Raw genomic sequence first — 16,284 nt, forward strand, 5'->3', positions numbered from 1 at the left:
ATTTTAAATTTCGGGATTTTTAGGACGCTATGAGTCCATCAAACTCTAATGGTACCTAACGTTAGTTGGGGAAAGTAAAGGCTGTTGGTCGTTGTGCTGGCCACGTGACATCCTCGTTAACCTTCAGGGACACAAACAGATGACATTTACATCATATGCCCTATAAATCGCGCTTACAATTTTAGCCACTGCGCCCCTCTGTTACGTTTTGGACTCATGTAATACGTTTCCTGCGTTTTTAAAGAAAATACATTTCCAGATACAAAAAACTCTAAAAAGTTCGATCTAATGAAGTCCAGTTCTAATGATGTCCAGTTCTAATGATGTCCAGTTCTAATGAAGTCCAGTTCTAATGATGTCCAGTTCTAATGTTGTCCAGTTCTAATGAAGTCCAGTTCTAATGAAGTCCAGTTCTAATGAAGTCCAGTTCTAATGAAGTCCTGTGATCTCAAGATGTGTTCTAAGGTATATCCTTTCTCAGTAAGTATTTCATATTACAGAAAGAACAATCGATAATTAAAGCGGAGTATCCTTATTTCATTCCTCAGTTGCTCTTTAATTTGTAAGTTCATCTTACAGTCAAAAGTCATCCTTTTACGAAATAAAATAATACTGTATTTTACTTCTTCAGAGCTACGTAGGCCTAAAAAATGTCTAAAACCATTTACATAAATGTATTAAAAATATAGTACGTTGATATCTTCTCTACTAAAGAACCTCCCGTGTTTGTTACTATTAATAGTGAATAGTTGTAAAGGTGGTGTATTTTTATGAAAAAACTGCTTGCATAAGTGATTTTAAAAAATAGATTTTTCGCTTTAAGAAAGGAAAAAAGTAGCCGTTGCATCAGAACTTTGAATGGACTAAAATATTATGATGTCGGATTTTCACTATCTTTTCTAGTTTACGAGATCTAAACGGGAAGGACGGACGGACAGACAGACAGACATTTCACACAAAACTAATAGCGTTTTTCCCCTTTCGGGGGCCGCTAAAAAACAATACGTCGTTCAGTCTCGGTATTTACGGAATATGTTTTTACAAATCTTATACCTACTCACTCTGTTTGTCGCGAATCAAGCTGAAGTTTTGCACAATTATTTCTTTTACCCGACATCACAAGAATCACTTTTAAAAAATTAACCTATTAGTTAATTAACTATTGGTAATAAATTACTTTTTTTTGGTATCTCAGACAAGGGAAAGAAATTGTACTTGATTGAAGTGGTGGTATAAGTTGAATTAGTTCCCTTTATTTTAGGATGCTGTCTCAGGCTTAGTGAACACGTAAAATAGAAATAGAGTGGTTACCGTGTTGGCTTGAGAAGCCAGAGAAGGCTAGAGCACACAAGTTCGAATTCAGGTCGTTCCCTTTTAAAAAACAAAACATTTAAAAAGCGATCACCCAGATACTCCGTTCTTTCTCCACCTTTCCAACTGGTCCCAGACAAGTGATACAGTATTGAGAACGCTGAATGCATGAAATTGCGCTAACCAAAAACTATTGGTAAAAAAAATATTTCTAATCGCACAGATTTATTATTGTTAGTCTAGAGTCTAGACTAGAGCTATTAGAAATTTAATGACATGACTGATTCAAACTAATTGATACACAATAATATAAGCTTTTTTTTAAAAAAAAAAATGCATTTGTATTTTTTTTAAATATTTAAATCTATTTTAAAACAAGATTTAAAACGACGTGTTTAGAGTTATCTATTTTTGACTCATTCCATTCAATACCCACTGGCCAGAGCCTCTTTATACACTTGACCACTGAGAAGGATTAATTCCATTGGCCATGAATGAGATTGGCCCTTCACCAATCATCCATTCGATCATCATTTAATAACAGGCTCACGCTGCACCATATCTTTATTACAATCAATTCAATGCATACATATGAATCATGGGCGTAGTCAAGTGTGTGTGTGAGAGGGTTGAAGGGGTTTAAAAATTTTTTTACACGCACTTTACTTATTTTTTATAAACCTTCCAATAGATTCTTTGTGGAGTTATCGGAATTTCAAAATACACTTCTCCCCGCACCTACTATTTTTTGTTCATGCATTCGGAACGACAAAATCATTATCTGAGATATCCTCAGCCCAATATCCTGTTATTCTTCCAACAAAAGAAAATTGCAGGCTAATTAGAGAATCTTCTATTCACTGAACTTTATTAATGGAGCCCATAGACAGATAGGAAAACTGACAAAAGTATGAAATATATTATTGGTTGGGGGATTTAAAACCCCTCATTTTTTACGCTCATGTGGTAGCTCTTGTTTCTTTTTATTTTAGGAGGGGGAACGGGTTTGAACCTCACTCCCGAAATGTGGTAACATTAGTTTGCTTTAGTTTTTTCCTAGATTGGCTTTTTTAATGTAGCCCAGCGATAATTGGTAAGTTTCTTTTTTTAAATTTATTTTAGGTGGGATGGAACCTCAACCTCTCTCCCGACCACGACAACGCTTATAGAATTAGGTGACTGTAGATTTGCTTTAGTTTTTTGTTTCGTTTACCTTAATCTAACAAAATCACGTCCTATAGGGTTATAAATATTGTGTGGATGCTTTACAGAACGATTCCCCTGGGCCTACCCGCCACACACACACATGAGGTTTTTATCTGTAGAAAGTTAGGAAGATTAATTAATTATTAACTTTAATATTCATTTTTAAAACGCGAAACTGCGAGGGCGCGAGCTGCTAAGAGAAAGTTGAAAGACGGAGTGCACACATTAGTTATATAGATCATGTTCATACGTACTTTAGTTCAACTTTTTAAAATAGATGTGGGAAATTATACATGGGCATATACACTTCTTTTGAAACTGTTATTCTACTGTGAAGTTGACTCCTAGTTACAAGTACTTACCAAAATTACACACCATAATTAATCCAATGATTTATGCTTGCGATTTGTTTTCGAGAGATCAGGATGATTATGTTTTGTGTGTGTATGTGTTGTGTTTAACATAACCACTCTTTAAACTAAAGTTAACAAGATTACAAAGAGAGTTTGTGTTACACAAACTCAGAGGCGGCCCCCGTCGAAGTCGGATCCCTGTCGGATCTGCATATTCGCAAATAATATTCAAGAGGTGATTTAATTTTGATGTAAAATGTTTTACACGTTTCGGATGTTCCTTCAGAGTTGAAGATAATTACTTCCTAGTCCAAACCTCCCGCAGGACGACGGGGGATGGGAGCGGGCAGGGTTTGAACCCTGGGCCATCCATAAATCTGAACGACAGTCCAGCGCGCAAACCGCACGACCAGGCAGCCATCCGATGGTCAAAAGAAAGAATGTTTCAAAGATTCATTTGCCGTAAATTTAAATTTAATAAAAAAATAGTAGATTAGTTTTAGTATATTAAAACATTACAATATTGATCAAAACGTTTGGAAATGAAAATCTACACTTTTTTTTTTACACTTTAAGTTTAGAAATTGAAATTCTACATCTTAATCTAGTCTATTTTAGTCTAAACTAGATCTAGAAATTCTAGATCTAGACTCTAAAATAATTTTAATTAGAATATAAATCCAGATCTAGATATACTGTAATAAAAATCTAGATCTAGTTTAAAAAATCTAGATTAGATCTAAATCAAGATATCATTCCTTTTTTAAACGCGAGTCACATAACGAGGCTTAATAAACATTACTATACCGAGTTCTTTTTTCATTTCATTTGAAGAATTAATTCCATATAACGTCAGAGGAAAAAAAAAACACTACGCCACACGGCCTAGCTAGACTAAAAATCTCCTTTATCTATAAGAGCCATTTATCGAGTGTTCATAGACTTAGGTGCACCGAGTGCGTTCTTTAAGCATTTCATTTAAAGAATTCATTCCATATGACGTCAAAGGAAAAAAAAACACTACGTCACACGGCCTAGCTAGAATAAAAATCGCCTTCATCATTACGAGCCTTTTTTCGAGTGTTCATAGACATTGGTGCACCGAGTGCGTTCTTTTAGCATTTCATTTAAAGAATTCATTCCATATGACGTCAAAGGAAAAAAAACACTACGTCACAAGGCCTAGCTAGACTAAAAATCACCTTTATCAACACGAGCCATTTCTCGAGTGTTCATAGACATTGGTGCACCGAGTGCGTTCTTTTAGCATTTCATTTAAAGAATTCATTCCATGTGACGTCAAAGGAAAAAAAAACACTACGTCACACGGCTTAGTTAGACTAAAATATGTTTTCATTAATTACAAGCAATTTTTGCGAGGGTTAATAGACATTGGTGCACCGAGTGCGTTCTTTTAACATTACATTTAAAGAGTCCATTCATATGACGTCAAAGAAAAAAAATTCCATTACCTCACAATAGGCTAGTACCGGTACCATAAAAAAAAATGTCTTTATTTACACGAGATATTTAACGAGGGTTCATAGACATTGGTGCACTGAGTTCTAATAGATATTATTTAAAAAGGATCAAAGCCACATTGTTTTTGCGTTTTGTCTGTCAGTCGGTCTGTCCGTTATCTTGATATAAAAAAAACAACTAAAAGTTATTAAAAATTGATTAACCTTTATTTTACGTTTCAAAACATCGCAATAATTTTTAGGTATGAACACAATTGAAAAGTTTATATAATAGATTGTTCCGGATGTTTGTATAAATAGTAAAAGAAAAAGAGAATTTCAGATAAATGTAATACCGTTAATTAAATTTTTTGGATGGTCTCGTATAAAAATGAGATGTACTACAGCCACGTGGAGAGATTTTCATACCTTACTTTGGTGTTTGGATTCTGTTTTCCTTAAAAATCGGAACATAATATTAACGATAATTAGATTTTTTAATGTTTTAGGTAGAAAGTTAAATGTACTGTAAGAGAGTAGTGAGTTAAAATATTTTTCATAAAAATCCGTAAAAACATTATTTCGTAAATGAGAAGATTATTTGTTTATTAATTAGAAGAGGGAGTTCAAACAATTATTTGGCGTTAGTAGATTTTTAAATAAATTCGGAAATTTCTGGCGACGATTTGTAAGAAACAAAATCCGGAACTTTCTTTATCGATTACAAAACTTCTATGTTATGTTTTACAAGAAAATTAAATGTCTAAAAAGTAATTTTCAGTAATCAATTCTAGTAAATTACTTTTTTTAAAAGCCTTATGCGATTTCAAACAATCATTAGGCATAATTCATGTTTTATAAAACAATATCCGGAACATTTTTACACTTAATGAAATATAAGTCAGTATAGAGATTATGATTTAGCATTAATATGCTATTTACATAAAAAACGGAACAACATATTATTGATAATGTGTTTTTGCAACGTTTAAGCATGGAAATTGAATGTAATATAAGTTAGAAGAGCAAACAAACATTTGTTGGCGTTGATTAGTTTTGCACAAAAAAATCCGGAACAATCAATTTTAGATACTTAAAACTATTGAGATGTTATGGGAGGAACATTAAAGGGTAAATCAGATTTTCAATAGTTTTTAGAGTTCTAGTTTTTTAAATCTAATCGTGACGGACAGACCGACCAACAGACAAAACGCACAAAAATAAGCTTCTTTTATTCGGATGGGGGCACTAAACAAAAAATAAATAAAATCTGATTTTTAAAAAAAGTTTAAGGAATTGGTTTAGCACCTGATCATGTTGCGACGTTACGCTACTGCACGAAAATCGCTGCATAAAAAGTCCATTTAAAAAAATGTGCGTGATATTTACATACAAAGTGCATTATTAGCCTTTATAAACAAACAGAAATGTTTTCTTTTAATTTTAGCAGCTAGTTGACCAGAAAAAACGTCTTTAACTATTATTTGTATTTGTTGTAAACATTTCCTGTACATTTTAAAAATATATTTGACTTAGTGATACTGAAAATACACAAAAATTGTCCATCTTTGTTAGCATATTGTAACATTGCCTCCCTTACATTTACGTAATTGTTTTAGAATTGGTGTATTTTTATGAAAAAATCGCTTGCATAATTAATTTTATAAATTAAACGGTTTGCTTTTAGAAAACCAAAAGTAGCCGTTGCACCTAAACTTTTCAAGCCGGATTTAATGATGAAATAATATTTTTCATATCTCTTCTAGTTTTTGAGATCTGAGTGTGACAGACGGACAGACGGACAGACGGACAGACGGACAGACGGACAGACGGACATTTTGCACAAACCTAATAGCGGCTTTTTCCCCTTACGGGGGCCGCTAAAAAACCAATAGTGCGTAAAAACAAGTTAAATGTAAGAAATACTTTGTTATATTATACAATTTCTACTCTAACGAGTGGTATTGTACAGACATAGAGATCCAATAAGCTAATATAGAAAAAAGAAAAGGAAAAAAAAACTTTAAAAAACAAAAAAAGCTTATATTAAGCTTATCCGTCAGTTTGAATCAGCCATGTCATTAAATTTGTAATAGATCTAGACTAACAATAACAAGTGAAATATGCCCATTTGTAGTGTCACCAGAGAATGCTGACCATGTTCTTCAAAACTGCATTCTTTATCATGAGACCCAAACAAGTCTGTAGGCCCAAAACACCCCTATAGAAAAAAAATTATATGGAGAGCTGGCTGATTTGGAAACCACTGCGCAGTTCATCTCATCTAATGGTCTAGTCAGCTGAACGCTGTAACACAATAACGAGAACGAGGAACAAGAGGAATAGACTAACAAGAAAAAAACATTTATAAAAATAAACAAGATTACAAAGAGAGTTTGTGTTACACAAACTCAGAGGCGGCCCCCGTCGAAGTCGGATCCCTGTCGGATCTGCATATTCGCAAATAATATTCAAGAGGTGATTTAATTTTGATGGTCAAAAGTAATAATGTTTCAAAGATTCATTTGCCGTAAATTTAAATTTAATAAAAAATAGTAGATTAGTTTTAGTATATTAAAACATTGCAATATTGATCAAAACGTTTGGAAATGAAAATCTACACTTTTTTTTTACACTTTAAGTTTAGAAATTGAAATTCTACATCTTAATCTAGTCTATTTAGTCTAAACTAGATCTAGAAATTCTAGATCTAGACTCTAAAATAATTTTAATTAGAATATAAATCCAGATCTAGATATACTGTAATAAAAATCTAGATCTAGTTTAAAAAATCTATATTAGATCTAAATCAAGATATCATTCCTTTTTTAAACGCGAGTCACATAACGAGGCTTAATAAACATTACTATACCGAGTTCTTTTTTCATTTCATCTGAAGAATTAATTCCATATAACGTCGGAGGGAAAAAAAACACTACGTCACACGGCCTAGCTAGACTAAAAATCGCCTTCATCATTACGAGCCATTTATCGAGTGTTCATAGACTTTGGTGCATCGAGTGCGTTCTTTAAGCATTTCATTTAAAGAATTCATTCCATATGACGTCAAAGAAAAAAAAAACACTACGTCACACGGCCTAGCTAGAATAAAAATCGCCTTCATCATTACGAGCCATTTATCGAGTGTTCATAGACTTTGGTGCACCGAGTGCGTTTTTTTAGCATTTCATTTAAAGAATTCATTCCATATGACGTCAAAGGAAAAAAACAACACTACGTCACACGGTTTAGTTAGACTAAAATATGTTTTCATTAATACGTGCAATTTTTCGAGGGTTAATAGACATTGGTGCACCGAGTGCGTTCTTTTAACATTTCATTTAAAGAGTCCATTCATATGACGTCAAAGAAAAAAAATTCCATTACCTCACAATAGGCTAGTACCGGTACCATAAAAAAATGTCTTTCTTAACTAACGATTGTGCTAAATACTTTCTTTAAGCTGATAATTGTCATAAATTATGTATCTTTTTTTAAAGGTTTAAACACAAATTTACTCGAAACAAGATTACAAAGAGAGTTTGTGTTACACAAACTCAGAGGCGGCCCCCGTCGAAGTCGGATCCCTGTCGGATCGCAAATAATATTCAAGAGGTGATTTAATTTTGATGGTCAAAAGTAATAATGTTTCAAAGATTCATTAGCCGTAAATTTAAATTAAATAAAAAAAAGTAGATTAGTTTTAGTATATTAAAACATTGCAATATTGATCAAAACGTTTGGAAATGAAAATCTACACTTTTTTTTACACTTTAAGTTTAGAAATTGAAATTCTACATCTTAATCTAGTCTATTTTAGTCTTAACTAGATCTAGAAATTGTAGATCAAGACTCTAAAATAATTTTAATTAGAATATAAATCCAGATCTAGATATACTGTAATAAAAATCTAGATCTAGTTTGAAAAATCTAGATTAGATCTAAATCAAGATATCATTCCTTTTTTAAACGCGAGTCACATAACGAGGCTTAATAAACATTACTATACCGAGTTCTTTTTTCATTTCATTTGAAGAATTAATTCCATATAACGTCAGAGGGAAAAAAAAACACTACGTCACATGGCCTAGCTAGACTAAAAATCGCCTACATCGATACGAGCCATTTATCGAGTGTTCATTGACTTTGGTGCACCGAGTGCGTTCTTTAAGCATTTCATTTAAAGAATTCATTCCATATGACGTCAAAGGAAAAAAAACACTACGTCACACGGCCTAGCTAGAATAAAAATCGCCTTCATCATTACGAGCCATTTATCGAGTGTTCATAGACTTTGGTGCACCGAGTGCGTTTTTTTAGCATTTCATTTAAAGAATTCATTCCATATGACGTCAAAGGAAAAAAAACACTACGTCACACGGCTTAGTTAGACTAAAATATGTTTTCATCAATACGAGCAATTTTCGAGGGTTAATAGACATTGGTGCACCGAGTGCGTTCTTTTAGCATTACATTTAAAGAGTCATTCATATGACGTCAAAGAAAAAAAATTCCATTACCTCACAATAGGCTAGTAGGCCTACCGGTACCATAAAAAAATGTCTTTATTTACACGAGATATTTAACGAGGGTTCATAGACATTGGTGCACTGAGTTCTAATAGAATTTATTTAAAGAGGATCAAAGCCGCATTGTTTTTGCGTTTTGTCTGTCAGTCGGTCTGTCCGTCATCTTGATATTAAAAAAAAACAACTAAAAGTTATTAAAAATTGATTAACCTTTATTTTACGTTTTAAAACATCGCAATAATTTTTAGGTATGAACACAATTGAAAAGTTTATATAATAGATTGTTCCGGATGTTTGTATAAATAGTAAAAGAAAAAGAAAATTTCAGATAAATGTAGTACCGTTAATTAAATTTATTCGATGGTCTCGTATAAAAATTAGATGTACCGGTACTACAGCCATGTGGAGAGATTTTCATACCTTACTTTGGTGTTTGGATTCTGTTTTCCTTAAAAATCGGAACATAATATTAACGATAATTAGATTTTTTAATGTTTTAGGTAGAAAGTTAAATGTACTGTAAGAGAGTAGTGAGTTAAAATATTTTTCATAAAAATCCGTAAAAACATTATTTCGTAAATGAGAAGATTATATGTTTATTAATTAGAAGAGGGAGTTCAAACAATTATTTGGCGTTAGTAGATTTTTAAATAAATTCGGAAATTTCTAGCGACGATTTGTAAGAAACAAAATCCGGAACATTCTTTATTTCTTTGTTATGTTTCAGCAAGAAAATTAAATGTCTAAAAAGTAATGTTCAGTAATCAATTCTAGTAAATTACTTTTTTTTAAGCCCTGAACAACCTATTGTCGATATTTTTAAAATTTGTTTAAATATGAAAATACGGAACAATTTGATATTGATAACCAAATTATAGTGACGCATTGTCAAATAATATAAGTGTAATATTAGTAAATTATGCGATTTCAAACAATTATTAGGCATAATTCATGTTTTATAAAAACAATATCCGGAACATTTTTACACTTAATGAAATATAAGTCAGTATAGAGATTTTGATTTAGCATTAATATGCTATTTACATAAAAAACGAACAACATATTATTGATAAAGTATTTTTGCAACGTTTAAGCATGGAAATGGAATGTAATATACATTAGAAGAGCAAACAAACATTTGTTTGGGTTGATTAGTTTTGCACCAAAAAATCCGGAACAATCAATTTTTAGATAATTAAAACTATTGAGATGTTACGGGAGGAACATTAAAGGGTAAATCAGATTTTCAATAGCTTTTAGAGTTCTAGTTTTTTTAATCTAATCGTGACGGACAGACCGACCAACAGACAAAACGCACAAAAATAATCTTCTTTTATTCGGATGGGGGCACTAAACAAAAAATAAATAAAATCTGATTTTTTTTTAAGTTTAAGGAATTGGTTTAGCACCTGATCATATTGCGACGTTACGCTACTGCACGAAAATCGCTGCATAAAAAGTCCATTTAAAAAAATGTGCGTGATATTTACATACACAGTGCATTATTAGCCTTTATAAACAAACAGAAATGTTTTCTTTTAATTTTAGCAGCTAGTTGACCAGAAAAAACATCTTTAACTATTATTTATATTTGTTGTAAACATTTCCTGTACATTTAAAAAATATATTTGACTTAGTGATACTGAAAATACACAAAAACTGTCCATCTTTGTTAGCATATTGTAACATTGCCTCCCTTACATTTACGTAATGGTTTTAGAATTGGTGTATTTTTATGAAAAAATCGCTTGCATAATTAATTTTATAAATTAAACGGTTTGCTTTTAGGAAACCAAAAGTAGCCGTTGCACCTAAACTTTTCAAGCCGCATTTAATGATGAAATAATATTTTTCATATCTCTTCTAGTTTTCGAGATCTGAGTGTGACAGACGGACAGACGGACAGCCGGACAGACGGACAGACAGACGGACAGACAGACAGACGGACAGACCGACAGACGGACATTTTGCACAAACCTAATAGCGGCTTTTTCCCCTTACGGGGGCCGCTAAAAAGAATTTGAACTCATGGCTCAAGCTTTCTCAGGCTTTTCAAACCAACACAGTAAACACTCTGCTAGTGAAGAGCCTATGAATATGGAAGATTGTATCTATTGTTCTATAGTCTCCACCTAATTTTCAGATTTGTGCTAACTAAGACTCAGACGACGACCTAGAAAGGGGGCTAATTCAGCTTATACCAACACTTTAGTCAATTACAATTTCTTTCCCTTGTTCGAGATACCAAACAAAATAATATATTACCAATAGTCAATTAACTAATTGGCTTTTTTTTTAATTGATTCTTGTGTTGTCAGGTAAAAGTAATAATTGTGCAAAATTTCAGCTTGGTCCAAGATTTGGTCTGGGAGAAATAGCGTGTACAAAATTGTTACCAGACAGACAGAGTGAGTTGGTGAAAGCTTTGTAAAAAAAACAAAAACAAATAAAGCAACTGATACAGATAACAGACCAACAGAGCCAGTAAATCGCACTCAGTGCTTAAAGGTGAATAACCCGATGAAAAACTTCCTCAAATATATCACAGCATATTTACCTCCCCTACTTTTGCGTGAGTGTACATCAATGATGAAATGAAATCCAAACCAGCTTGGGTGAGAAAGACAAATATAGTTGATTCAGACTAGTTACATTTCAAGTGAGTCTAACAGGGTTCAAACCACAGAAACCAAGATTCAAATTAGATGACTGCCTTAGGACTGTGGTCCCGAGTCAAAACCCTTTAGGCTGCTCTCACCGCCGCCCTGAAGGAAAACTTTGGATAGAATGTAATAATCTTTCGTTCTGAAGGAAACAAACAAACATAGACAAAGTGGCGCCAGATGAAGAAGACGATTAGATAGACGCTGGCGATGAACACTTATCATGCAGTGCTGATAATCTTTCATTTGTCATTGTTAACCGAAACCAGGTTTTGATCTGTCTTAGTGGACTCAAAGATTGTTCAATGCTGCACGCAGTAGCCAGTGACGTTAGCAGGAAAGAAATCGCAATGCTTCAACAAGTCAGCAGTCCAATGTGGCCTCATCTGCAACCAGTGCATCGTCTCGTATTCAAAACGGTCGATACGATACAGTGCGTGACTGAAAGCAAGAAGACTTCTGAATGCTTTACATTCCAGCTCTTGAGTTGATTTTAGGATGCCAACAAAACAGGCTGAACTGAGCATTATTGTTGTTTGAAAAGTGAGACGTTAATGAAGAGACTTAAGAATCAAGGAATGTAAAGCCATGTTCTGTAGTAACTCTTAAAACCCAAACATGTGGTTTTAGCTCAATGTGTCTGTCGGCAATCAATCCTCGGCAGCACCAACTCGATACCAAGTTTGTATGCCAGCAGTCTCGCCTTACTCAGGATGTCCCCCCCCCCCCCTTGAGGTGTTCCTCAGCATGGTCACGATGATTTTTGTTTGATTATGTCAATGAGACTGCTGATGTGCTGTGGAGCGGCCACTACGTTAAGTCTGGCAGACTGCCAAATCTGGGCCACTGGTTCAAGAGCGGATGAATAATTGGTAACAATGACAAGACTAATCAGAAATGTACATAATGAGCAGATACTGATTACGCATGCGCAGTTTGTCTGGTGTCAGCAGCAGCCGTTATTTTAAGATCCGCCAAACAAAGATCTTCTCAAAGTTGTAACTGAAAGCGCGGATGGATTCGTATTTCTTAGTCTATAGTCGCACACAAAAAAAGGTAAATGCAGCACCAACACTCAGAGAGCAACCATTGTAACCTGGGTCTAGTGCTTTGTCCATATCTAGACTGTATTCGCTGACAATGACGTTTGACACAGACAATACGTCTCTCTTCACAACAGGGACAAAACCAATGAAGTCTTCTCGCCATCAACAAACCGAAAGCCTAAAGACATCTATTCAGTGCCTGGGATATTTGCAGTTTCATCACAGTTCCAGTAGTGACTGTAGTACCAACAGACTCAGTAAAAGCTGTTAATTTACTATGCAACTGCTCGTACTATTTCTTTCTGCTGCCAGTGTTCCATTGATCCAAATCAACTCGGACTAGAGCATGTGAAAAACTTTCTTATATCCTCTGTCATTATACACTGGTGGACGTGTTTAACCTGCCATTTTATCGAGCGCTAATACCGACAGCAACTCCGCAAGACGTAAATACATTTACCAAGGGGACTGCACTCTTCACTCTTGTTCAAAGAAACTTTCACTCTTATCACATCGAAAGCCAGTTGGCAAGAATTTCTCCAAGGGAAAAAGCCTTTATCACATGCTAGGCCTTAGCTAACGAGTAAGTCTATGTGATCACATGCTAGGCCTTAGCTAACGAGTAAGTCTATGTGATCACATGCTAGGCCATAGCTAACGAGTAAGTCTATGTGATCACATGCTAGGCCTTAGCTAACGAGTAAGTCTATGTGATCACATGCTAGGCCTTAGCTAACGAGTAAGTCTATGTGATCACATGCTAGGCCATAGCTAACGAGTAAGTCTATGTGATCACATGCTAGGCCATAGCTAACGAGTAAGTCTATGTGATCACATGCTAGGCCATAGCTAACGAGTAAGTCTATGTGATCACATGCTAGGCCATAGCTAACGAGTAAGTCTATGTGATCACATGCTAGGCCTTAGCTAACGAGTAAGTCTATGTGATCACATGCTAGGCCATAGCTAACGAGTAAGTCTATGTGATCACATGCTAGGCCTTAGCTAACGAGTAAGTCTATGTGATCACATGCTAGGCCTTAGCTAACGAGTAAGTCTATGTGATCACATGCTAGGCCATAGCTAACGAGTAAGTCTATGTGATCACATGCTAGGCCATAGCTAACGAGTAAGTCTATGTGATCACATGCTAGGCCTTAGCTAACGAGTAAGTCTATGTGATCACATGCTAGGCCTTAGCTAACGAGTAAGTCTATGTGATCACATGCTAGGCCATAGCTAACGAGTAAGTCTATGTGATCACATGCTAGGCCTTAGCTAACGAGTAAGTCTATGTGATCACATGCTAGGCCTTAGCTAACGAGTAAGTCTATGTGATCACATGCTAGGCCATAGCTAACGAGTAAGTCTATGTGATCACATGCTAGGCCATAGCTAACGAGTAAGTCTATGTGATCACATGCTAGGCCTTAGCTAACGAGTAAGTCTATGTGATCACATGCTAGGCCATAGCTAACGAGTAAGTCTATGTGATCACATGCTATGCCATAGCTAACGAGTAAGTCTATGTGATCACATGCTAGGCCATAGCTTACGAGTAAGTCTATGTGATCACATGCTAGACCTTAGCTAACGAGATCACATGCTAGACCTTAGCTAACGAGATCACATGCTAGACCTTAGCTAACGAGTAAGTCTATGTGATCACATGCTAGGCCATAGCTAACGAGTAAGTCTATGTGATCACATGCTAGACCTTAGCTAACGAGATCACATGCTAGACCTTAGCTAACGAGTAAGTCTATGTGATCACATGCTAGACCTTAGCTAACGAGATCACATGCTAGACCTTAGCTAACGAGTAAGTCTATGTGATCACATGCTAGGCCTTAGCTTACGAGTAAGTCTATGTGATCACATGCTAGGCCTTAGCTAACGAGTAAGTCTATGTGATCACATGCTAGACCTTAGCTTAAGAGTAAGTCTACGTGATCACATGCTAGGCCTTAGCTAACGAGTAAGTCTACGTGATCACATGCTAGGCCTTAGCTTAAGAGTAAGTCTATGTGATCACATGCTAGACCTTAGCTAACGAGTAAGTCTATGTGATCACATGCTAGGCCTTAGCTTACGAGTAAGTCTACATGATCACATGCTAGGCCTTAGCTAACGAGTAAGTCTATGTGATCACATGCTAGGCCTTAGCTTAAAAGTAAGTCTACATGATCACATGCTAGGCCTTAGCTAACGAGTAAGTCTATGTGATCACATGCTAGACCTTAGCTTACGAGTAAGTCTACGTGATCACATGCTAGGCCTTAGCTTAAGAGTAAGTCTATGTGATCACATGCTAGACCTTAGCTAACGAGTAAGTCTATGTGATCACATGCTAGGCCTTAGCTTAAGAGTAAGTCTATGTGATCACATGCTAGGCCTTAGCTTAAGAGTAAGTCTATGTGATCACATGCTAGGCCTTAGCTTAAGAGTAAGTCTATGTGATCACATGCTAGGCCTTAGCTTAAGAGAAAGTCTATGTGCAAATGAAAACATAACGTCACACCTTTTATACAGCAAACAATTGCAAGTCTATAATAATTCGTAAATGGTTAGTAATTATCTTTAGAACGGTCTAGGCTTGCCTGATGCCCATTTCAAAAATAACAACCGTAGGCCTACTTTAGACACAGTTTTTAACGCTATGAAAAAAAAAAAAGATCCATTTCTTTCTTGTAAGTTTTACTTTGCAAAAGATCCGGCGAAAAGAAAAGAAACAAAGAAACATCCGTATTGTAAGTGACCTATATAAGGACTTGAACATTCATGAATCATTCAATTTATTTCTTTCACTTTTTTTTTAATTCTTATATCGAGCTCTCCCATAAAGTGAAAGAAATATTTCTTAGTTGGCATCTCGGCATCTTCAATGCAGCAGCCACTTGTTCAGCTTTTATTTCTAGTCAGGATGCAACGCTTGCGCGCCTCCCCCTCCCCCGTACTCTCAATTTTTTTCTCCTCCCCCGCCTCCTTTTTTATTAAAGAGGAATGCTAAGTGGTGTCGTAGACCAGGCTCCTTCACTTATCTGATAAACAGCTCAGACTAACAATCTTTACAAAATAATCATGGGCGGAGACGAGTATAGTAGGTGTTACAGACTTGAGCCCGTTCTTACGTTACTAGTCATTGTGTTGAATATGCCCTAGCCCTGACGTATGGTTTGTCTCCATCAGTCGTGGGACAGCAACCAGGAGGACACAAATGAGGACAAAGCTTTACACAGGAGGACAAAAATAAAAGATAAAGTAAACGTTTCAAATCGGACGTATATTTGTTTGATTAAACATCTTGTAAATCATTGGCTGTAATGCAACTTTATTACAAATCGGACATCATGATATTTTAGACCTTTCAAAGTTCTGATGCAATGGCTACTTTTTTTTGTTTTCTGGAAGCGAAAATTTTAATTTTAAAAACAACTATGCAAGCAGTTTTTTCATAAATATACACCAATTTTACAACATTACACTATTAATAGTAACAAACACTGGAGGCTATTTAGTAAGGGAGATTGCCATTTACCATATTTTCAACACATTTATGCAATTGTTTGTTAAGAAATGTATTGCTGATGTATTACATTTACAAAAAAAAAGTTTATATATTTTTAAAGAGAAAAAATCAATTTAATATGCATATCAGTGGAACATAATTTAAAACAGCAATTAATAAGTAGTTTATCATATTATCGCGTAGACTG

This window comes from Biomphalaria glabrata, chromosome 3 (genome assembly GCF_947242115.1).
Source record: "Biomphalaria glabrata chromosome 3, xgBioGlab47.1, whole genome shotgun sequence".
Lineage (NCBI taxonomy): Eukaryota > Metazoa > Mollusca > Gastropoda > Planorbidae > Biomphalaria > Biomphalaria glabrata.